Below are 9,527 nucleotides of genomic sequence, written 5' to 3' on the forward strand. Positions count from 1 at the left end.
CTTGGACTGCACAGGGTCTAGAAACAAGCCACAAACTGGAAAAACTTGTTTCAAATCATACAGCTGATTTGAAAGTTAAAAAATGCTTAGTGGACTGGAGAGAATGCTCAGCAGTTAGGAACACTGGCTGCTCATCCAGAGAACCTGGGTTCAGTTCCCAGCACCTACACGGCAGTTCACATACATGCGGGCAAAATACTAATGCACATAAAATAAAAATAAACAATAAAAAAAAACAGAAATTAAAAAACATTCTTAAAAGTTCTATTAACACACACACACATACTTCTTTCGGTAGAGAAAAGACTTGAGATATTTATCCAAAAAATACAAACAGATGGCCAAATATTAATAGTAAAAATCAATCAAGACACAGCAAGATACTACTAACACAGGTATTAAAATGTCTAAAAGTTACAAGATCCTCAACCCAAGTGTCAAAAGTAAGTATACATGAAAACAGTGAGTAAAGTTAGAAATATGTTCACACCATTTCTCAATCATTTCTCTCCTACACAAAAGGATGTCCACAGCCATTGTATTTGTAAGATCCCCAAACTAGAAATAACCCAAATGTCTATTGACAGGTGAATAAAGAAAGAAAACTATGGTACAGCCCTAAGAGATTACTACTAAGCAATAAAAGAGAAAGAATGATTATTGATTTTGGCAACACCATGGATGAATCTCAAAATGAAATGTAGTGTAAAGATGAGATCATACAAGTTCATTCTCTACAATCCTCTTTATATAAAATTCTGACAAGTGCAAACTAACACAGGGAAAAGGACTTAGAAAGGGGCTGAGATCTAAGAAGCACAGAAGGGAAGGTGAGCAGATGGTTCTATGTGTGCATAAAACTACACAGTTCAGTGTGTGTTGTTTGTTATATAGTAGTAATAACGCTTTTTAGATAACTGGATCTGTTTACTAATGGCAAGGATGCTGCTGTTACCCTGAGTGCTGTGTGAGTTGGGGAGAACTGGTGAGGACGCATGCTGCTCTATCACTTCTGAAGCCTTGAAGACCAGGGTCCCCAACATGGGAGAAAAGAGACACACTGTAAAGTTGGGATTTTAATAATTAACTCAAATTCAAAACACTAATATGAATTAGCCTTATCTTAAAAGATCAAGCCATGGAAAAGCACTAGGAACTGAAAGCATGCCTTTTTTGGCATCAAGAAGACCCAGATAGAAATGACTAATTCCAGGTATAGGGTAAGACAATGTGCAGGGGAGGCCTGAAACACGTTGTCATATCTAGTTTCTAGATTACTAGGTTTATGTCAAAAGGACTCAGGTACCTAGGAGCCAAAAGAGTGCACTTTGCATATCAATGACAATATTTACAATTCAAGGAAAATGTCAGAAGATTAAGTTCATGTTAGTAATAATACCAGTGGTTCACTATTGGAGGATGTTAGTGAACCAGTTCTTTTCTCTCTCTGTCTGCCTCTCTCTGTGGTGTATGTGTGTGTGGTGTGTACATGCATCAAGGCATGCAGGCAGAAGTCAGAGGACAGCTTACCAGAGTTGGTTCTATCATGTGGTCCCCAGTTAAAATTCAGGTCATCAGGCTTGTGAGGAAGCATCTTTACCAATTGTCCATCTCATGGGCCCTCGTTATTTTAAAAATGGAATAGTGGAGGCTGGAGAAATGGCTCAGTAATTAAGAGTACTGGCTGCTCTTCCAGAAGTCCTAGATTTAATTCCCCCACCCACATGGTGGCTCACAACCATCTGTAACTCTAGTTCCAGGGGATCTGACCTCTGTCCTCTTGAAAGCAACAGGCATGCATGTAGTGCACAGACATGCACGCAAACAAAATAACCACATACACAAAATGCTGAGAGCTAGTGATGGTGACACAAGCCTTAATCTCAGGTGGCACATGCTAATCTCTTTGAGATCCAGGCCAGGCTTGGTCTACATAGTGTGTCCCATATAACCAAGGCTATATGGAGACACTGTCTCAAAAAACAAAACAGTTCAATTCAGACATAAATATAAACAAAAAAGACAAAAATCTCCACAGTTGCTTTCTAAATTGTAGTCTACTGAAGAGAAAGAGCCAGTTTAGGACTGGGTCTGAAGAATATTTGTTAGCCCATAACAAAGCAGCAGTAATCTGTAGAGATGGCTCAGCCCCAGGAGCCAACCTTGTTTTTTGAGACAGGGTCTCTCCCTGGGATCTGGGGCTCACTGGGTCAGTCTTGATGACTGGGAGCCCCTAGGAACCACCTGTCTCTGCTTCCCTGGCTAGTGCTGGAATTTATTATTATTGTTATCATTATTTTAAACAGACAGTGTTCAGTCCCCTTTATTTCTTTTACCTTTCAACCACATGAGCACATCACCACAGGCACTTCACCAATTGATCAATATCCTCAGACCTGGAAACAGTAATTGTGAAGGCAGTATATAATACCCAGGTAAATATTCCATTCCTGTCTGCATCTTCCGTTACAAAAGACACATTCCAAATTGGTACATGTGAGTCTCGAATGTAACAAACTATTCTTCCAGAAGAAACCTAAAAAGTATAAAATAGGTGCTTCTCTTCTCAGTTGGCTATGAATTTAATTATTTACTTACAATGATGCTTCAAAAAAGAAGGTCCTTAGTAGGGAGGGGACAAACAGAAACCTTTCTCCAGGATTCAATGAACTGTTTCAAGCCAATCAATCACAAAAAATTGCTATCAAAACAGTGTCATGGGGTAAGAGGCACATACTACATAACAGTCTTAACCTGCTCTAATAAATTAAAACCCTGAACACTTGAAATAAAGAAGAAAGGCAGCACTGCAGCAATACTCTTTTCTGATTAAGCAGATGCTGAACTTCCATGGGCTAAAACTGACTTACACAGCATGAACAATACCGCAGAAACTACAAAGGCAGCAGTGAGAAAGACAGGAACGTTCACAGTCACAGGTTTCTGAGCACTGAAAACCTCATCCCCATTACTGCCTTTCTTTGTTTTTACATTTCCCCGTTGCTAGTTCAATCATTCATTAGCTTTCATACACTTAATAAAGTCATACTTTCTCACTGAAGACTTTACCACTGAGCCTAATAACACATGTCTATGTTCCCAGAACTTTCTAGAACTCAGGAGGCAGAGGCAGGAGGATTATAATCAGTAGCCATCCTGGGCCACATAGTGAAACTATAGCTCCCTTGGGCGCTTAGACATAGAAACCTTGCCTCAAAAACAGACAAGCAAAAATAAACACAAGTTCTGGCAGTTTTGTTCTATTTCTTCTTAATAAGCCAGTAAAGGGTTTCCATAGTGGCGCTGCAACATTTACTGAGGACCTACATTTATGTACCCTTGTTACACTGTATCTCACTTAACCCACATATTGGTAAGCTAACTTAGTGTTTTACTGCCCCTTAATCTATGAGAAAACAACATCCAGAGGTGTTAATCAAGGTGTTCACAGCCAGGTTGCTGCTTTTGCACCCTGCCTTTAGCTCACTATATTTTTAACTCCAAGGGGCCTCTGTCTTCTCAAATATTAGGCTAAGGGGGTTTTGTCACAGTCCTAAGTGACTGTACCATGATAAAATGTGTTGCCTTCACAAACGTGTTGTGCTAGACAGGGACACTCAGTATCTAAAGAGGGAGAAATCTGGAAGCCACTCAGTATATTTTAATTTTCCCTTTATGGCCACTTCTATATATTCTCTTCATGTATATATACTCCTTTACAGTCAAAGACTTTTCATGGTTATCTGGCAATATGAAAATTCCATCTCGGAAAAAAAACGGCCACACCTACTAAATGGTCAAGAGAGATTTATGGTTAATATATGTAGATATATGGGATATTTGTGGTCAAAACTCCATTTTGCACAAAGGATGATTCGTTGTTATAAAGCTCTCTATCATACAACACTCTCCAACTGTAATCCACAATAGGATTATTGGCAGAGCTCACACTTGTAATTCTAGCACTCACGAGCCCAAAATAGAAAGATTGCCACCAGTTTGGATCCAGCCTGGTCCACAGTATAAAACACTGTCTCAACAACCAACCAACAAAAGCAAGACCTGGTGATAACAGCGGTAATCCCAGCTACTCAGAAGTTGGAGTGAGGCAGGGGGACTCTGGGCTCAAAGCTAGCTTGAGCAACTTAGTGAGGCTCTGCATCAAATTTTAAGAAACTGGGTGGTGTGGCACAAGCTTTTAATCCCAGTTCCTGGGAGTCAGAGGTAGGTTAATCTCTGCTATATCAAAGCCAGCCTACTCTACACAGTTTAAGGACAGCCAGGGCTACTTAGAGAGACCCTGTCTCAAAAACAAACAAACAAACAAAACGAACAAACAAACAAAAAACAGCAAACCCCCAAAAAGATAGCTAGTGATACAGCTCAGTGGTAGAGCTGAAGTTCCCATGTTAATTGCTGGCAGTAAAAAAAAAAAAAAAAGAAAAAAGAAAAAAACTGAGACAGTGTCCTGAGACAGTACACACACAGTGCAGGGAACTGGGCATCTATATCCTTTTGGTTAGCATTCACTAGACACCTATGACTCTTAAATTTATGTAAGGATCTAGTTCTGAAGTTTTTCCTTTTCAAATGTGACTCCCTGTTAATTTTACATTAAAATATACTCTCCATTCCAAAAATATTTTTGATTAAGTAATAAAGATTGTTGGGCACTGATTGGGTGCCTTTAACCTCAGCAGAGGCAGAGGTAAAGCAGATCTCTGAGTTCAAAGCAGCAGCCTGGCTTACAGAGTCTTAGGACAAGTAGGGCTACATAGATAAACCCTACCTCAAAAAACCAAAAGCAACAACAACAAAGTCGTAAAGATCTCTATATCCAAATGCCCGTGCTATGCCAAAGGGGAGATAGACCAACTTCCTTAAACAGGTAGCTGTTAGGTATCATCACAATAGCCATCATCTTCACATCAAGAACAAACCAAATAAGATTAGATTTTAGAGATCAAGTCACTTCATTGACCCGCACAGAATTCTGAAAACAAAAAGGACAACACAGCTAGCAAACAGAAGAAAAGGAGAGATTTAATAAGACAATCTAACCATGCACTCCTCTGCTTACTTCTACCCACAGGACTGTTGTTCCAATAGTCCTAATACAATTTTATGACCAACAACAACACTTTTTAGCAAGAGCTACAAAAGCTTGAATTGACTGCACAGCAAACATATCCTAATAGCTTAAAGTTCTTTCTTAAATGACTATTTACGTACAACCTTTAGGGTTAATGAGAAAATCCTAAGATGTGCTCCTGCATACATCCTATTACTTACTCCTACAAACATGTTACTCCCTCAGTGTTTACATTTCTCAGCTTTTGCAGTCAAAAGCACTCCAGTCAATTCAAAACCTGACAAGCTCTGGTGAAGACAAATAAATCTCTTTGGACCATCAACTTCAGAGGTCAATATGAGATTGCATTCTTCAACTGCAGCCCATAATCCAAACTGATTCTTTCTGCTAAGAGGAGCAGGAGGAAACATAGGGAACTGTACTTTTAGCTCCACCTACCATTTTTCAAAAGGCTGTAGAAGTGTCCTAATTCCATACACAAGGAATTGATAAAAAGTAGGATAAATGTAGTAGAAGAAACTCATACTTAAGGATCAGAGTCTTGTAAAGTTGCTTTCTGCTAACATTTTTTCTTTTAATTCAGCTAACCCAGATTTTCTGTATTATGGCAGACACACACAGGTGTACATACACACACACATATGCATAATGGACATGTGCACACACGTCCCCAAACAAATGTATATCCACATGCACAAACATCAACACACAGAGAGAGAGACAGAGACAGAGAGAGACAGAGAGAGACAGAGAGAGAGATAGAGACAGACACACAGAGAGAGAGTGAGTTAGTTAAATAGTTAATAATGGCTCTTAACTTGTTGCAAATGCAACACTGTTACTTAAGGGTTTACTTAATAAGCAGCAGATTTCAGTAGGGAAAACTTTCAGTTTATTCAGATAACAAGATTTCAGCAAAGTGGGGCATAAATGTATTTCTAACATGTTCTGGCAGGCAGATTTGATGAAGGACACAGAAATTTCTTAAAGAGGTTCATATAAAGCGCCAACCAGATAATAGGTAACTTTCAAATCAATAAAGACCTACTAATGCAGCAGACACACGACTGCTGTGAACAATCCCAGGCTCAGGCTGAAGCCTCCTGTGGATCTTTACTCAGTCTTGTCCTACAATAGAAGACTTCCCTCCAGTTGTTTTTGGTTTGCAAATATATTTACTGTTGACAGTAACTTAAGAGTATATGACAGTTAGCACATATTTATTAAAACTTCACATTTAACAGCTCCTGCCTCTGCCTCCTAAGCGCTGGGATTAAAGGCTTGCGCCACCACACCCGGCTTAGGAATCTTTTCAAGCAACTAATGCTAACATAGGTGTTTCGTTTCATTTTTAGTGAACTTTCAAAATATTTGACAAAATTACATACCACCCTGACCTGCCAACCTTGACTATGAAAAATCACAAACCAAAGAGTTAAAGCAGCCGCAAGTGCTGCATGTGACATGGGTGCCACCCTGGTCCTCGCCAGGTCCTTCCACTTCATTAGCTCCCTCTGCTCCATGTGTGTAAGCACTGTGTGTCCCAGTCAGGCACAGTAGGAATGGTTTAAACAATGATCTGACAAAAATACAGCCTTTCTTAAAACTGTGTACAAAGCACTGCACACAAGTTCAGCACTTGCAGGTCTTCTGAGGGTGCTGGCCTGTGGGTTAAAAGTCTGTAATGGCAGGGAAAACTGAAAAGAAGGAAGTTGGACTGCTTTAATACCACAAACAAACAAACACAATCAGAAATGGGTTAAAGAACTAAATGTAAGTAAACTCTGAAATAACAAAGCTTCTTGAAGGAAATAGAGAGAAAGCTTTTGAACATTAACTCTGACAGTGACTTCTTGGATCTGATTACAAAATCAGCCAATAAACAGGGTTATATAAAACTTAAAAATCTTTTGCTCAGCAATATAACCCGTACAATGAAAAGAAAACCCAAAGAAAGAGGTGAAAATATTTGCATACTGTGAGGTTTATTCTATACAGAATATATAAAAAAATAAGCATTTAATATCTATAAGAAATATCTACAACTTAACAACAAAATAACCTAGTTGTAATAGCTTCAACTGTCAACTTGATACAAACTGAAAGTCATTTTGGAAGAATTGCCAGGATCAGACTAGCCAGTGGCCATGTTGGTGAGGCATTTCCCAATCACTGATATAACAAGTCCAGCCCACTGTGCCCAGTGTTATTGCCTCAGTAGGTGTGAGCTGGAGATGATTAGCTGAGATAGCCAGGGGAAGCAAGCCAGCAATCAGTGTTCTCCAATGGTTTCTGTTTCAGTTCCTGCCTTCAGGTGCCTGCCTTGAGTTTCCCCCTTGGTGGAATAAACCCTGTCCTCTCAAGTTGCTTTGATCATGATATTCACCACAACAACAGAAAGCAAACTAGGACAGAAATTTAAAATGGCTAAGACACCTCTTCAAAAGAGATACACAAATGGTCAACAGGGGATGAAGGATGCTCAGCATCGCTATCAGGGAACACAAGTCAGAACCACACAAGAGGTTGCCTATCACCAAAACAACTCTGAACACAATGAATGCCGGCAAGAGTGTGAAGAAATCGGAAACTTCGTGTATTATTGGTAAAAAATGCAAACTGGCCCTATCATTACTGAAAACAGTAGAAAAGAATCTCAAAAATACTAAGGCATAATTATCTTACGTTCTAGTAATCCCAATTCTCAGCAAGTATACAGAAGAACTGAACAAGGAAATGTTTGTTTTGTTTGAGACAGGATTTCACACAGTACCCAACTTCCTGCCTCTACTTCCCAAGTGCTAGGATTACAAGAATGAACCAGAGAGAGGCACTGAAGAGGATCTGCACACCTATGCTCAATGCAACACTATTCATAGGAGCCAGCGTCGATCATCAGCTAGTGAACGGATAAAGGGTGCACATGGACGCTACACAGGAATGCTATTTGGCCTGAAGAAGAGCAGGACTGTTGCTGCTGTAGATGCTGTGTGTGCCTGGCAGCAGGGAGACAGAATGGAATGCTGTATTCTCACATCAATTTAGCTGCAAAATTAAAATTACTATAAGGATTATTTGTAGTGAAGGCACCTAAATATGAATTTAGATTCATATTTAGTATGAATGGCTAATATAAAGAAAATAAAAGAAGAAACATAAAGATCAACTGTTGTGAACGTAAAGCTAATCAAAAAACCAAAATCTTCTCTTTTTTAAGGTGGTATCTATTTTAATAATCAAAGGAGACATGTACTTTTAACATTTAGTTATTTATTTCGTGTGTTGTGTGTACACCAGGATGCGTGTGTGGAGGACAGAGGACAACTTGGAGGGGGCACTCATCTTCTACCGTGTGGAGACAGATCAAACTCAGGTTATCAGGATAGGGACAAGTGCTTTTCTCCATTGGATATCCTACTGGCCCTCAAAGGAAATCTGAAAGTCATTTTTATCTCAATGCTTGGGGGAAAAAATGATAAGCTGTCAGTTTATTTCAGGAAATCAAAAAAAAAAAAAAAAGCATTTTTTGTTTTTGTTTTTCGAGACAGGGATTTCTCTGTATAGCCCTGGCTGTCCTGGAACTCACTTTGCAGACCAGGCTGGCCTCGAACTCAGAAATCCGCTTGCCTCTGCCTCCCAAGCACTGGGATTAAAGGTGTGCGCCACCACCACCCTGCTGAAAAAAAATGTTTTTTGAGACAGGTCTCATTGTGAAACCCAGGTGTGATGGCTTGGCCCAGGGAGTGGCACTATTTGGAGGTTTGGCCTTGTGAGAGTAGGTGTGGCCTTTTAGGAGCAGGTATGTCACTGTGGACATGGGCTTAAGACCCTCATTGTAGCTGCCCGGAAGCAAGTCTTCAACTAGAAGCCTTCAGATGAAGATGTAGAACTCTCAGCTCTGCCTGCACTATGCCTGCCTAGATGCTGCCAAGCTCCCATCTTGATGATCATGGAATGAACCTCTGAACCTGTAAGCCAACCCAATTAAACAGTGTCCTTTATAAGACTTGCCTTGGTCATGCTGTCTGTTCACAGCAGTAAAACCCTAAGAAACTAGGTAAGTTTCAAAACTTTCAATGAGCCCTTCTCAGCTTCCTGAGTGCTAGGGTTACAAATGTGTGCCACCACTACTGGATAATTATTTTATTTATACTGGATATGTAAGGTCTAAACTCTCATTTAGCTACCTTTTCTATAAATAATCATAGATGCCCTCTGAAAGGAAAGGAAAATCTATAGTACAGCTTGGACTGCCACAGACCTGCCTGGACCTGCCAAGGTACTGCCTGGACCTGTCACAGTACTGCCTGAATCTGTCACATTCCTGTCTGGCCTGTGACAGTACTGCCTGGATCTGTCACAGTACTGCGTAGATCAGTCACAATACTGCCTGAATCTGTCACAGTACTGCCTACATCTGTCACAGTACTGCCTG

Source organism: Mus caroli, chromosome 11 (genome assembly GCF_900094665.2).
Source record: "Mus caroli chromosome 11, CAROLI_EIJ_v1.1, whole genome shotgun sequence".
Lineage (NCBI taxonomy): Eukaryota > Metazoa > Chordata > Mammalia > Rodentia > Muridae > Mus > Mus caroli.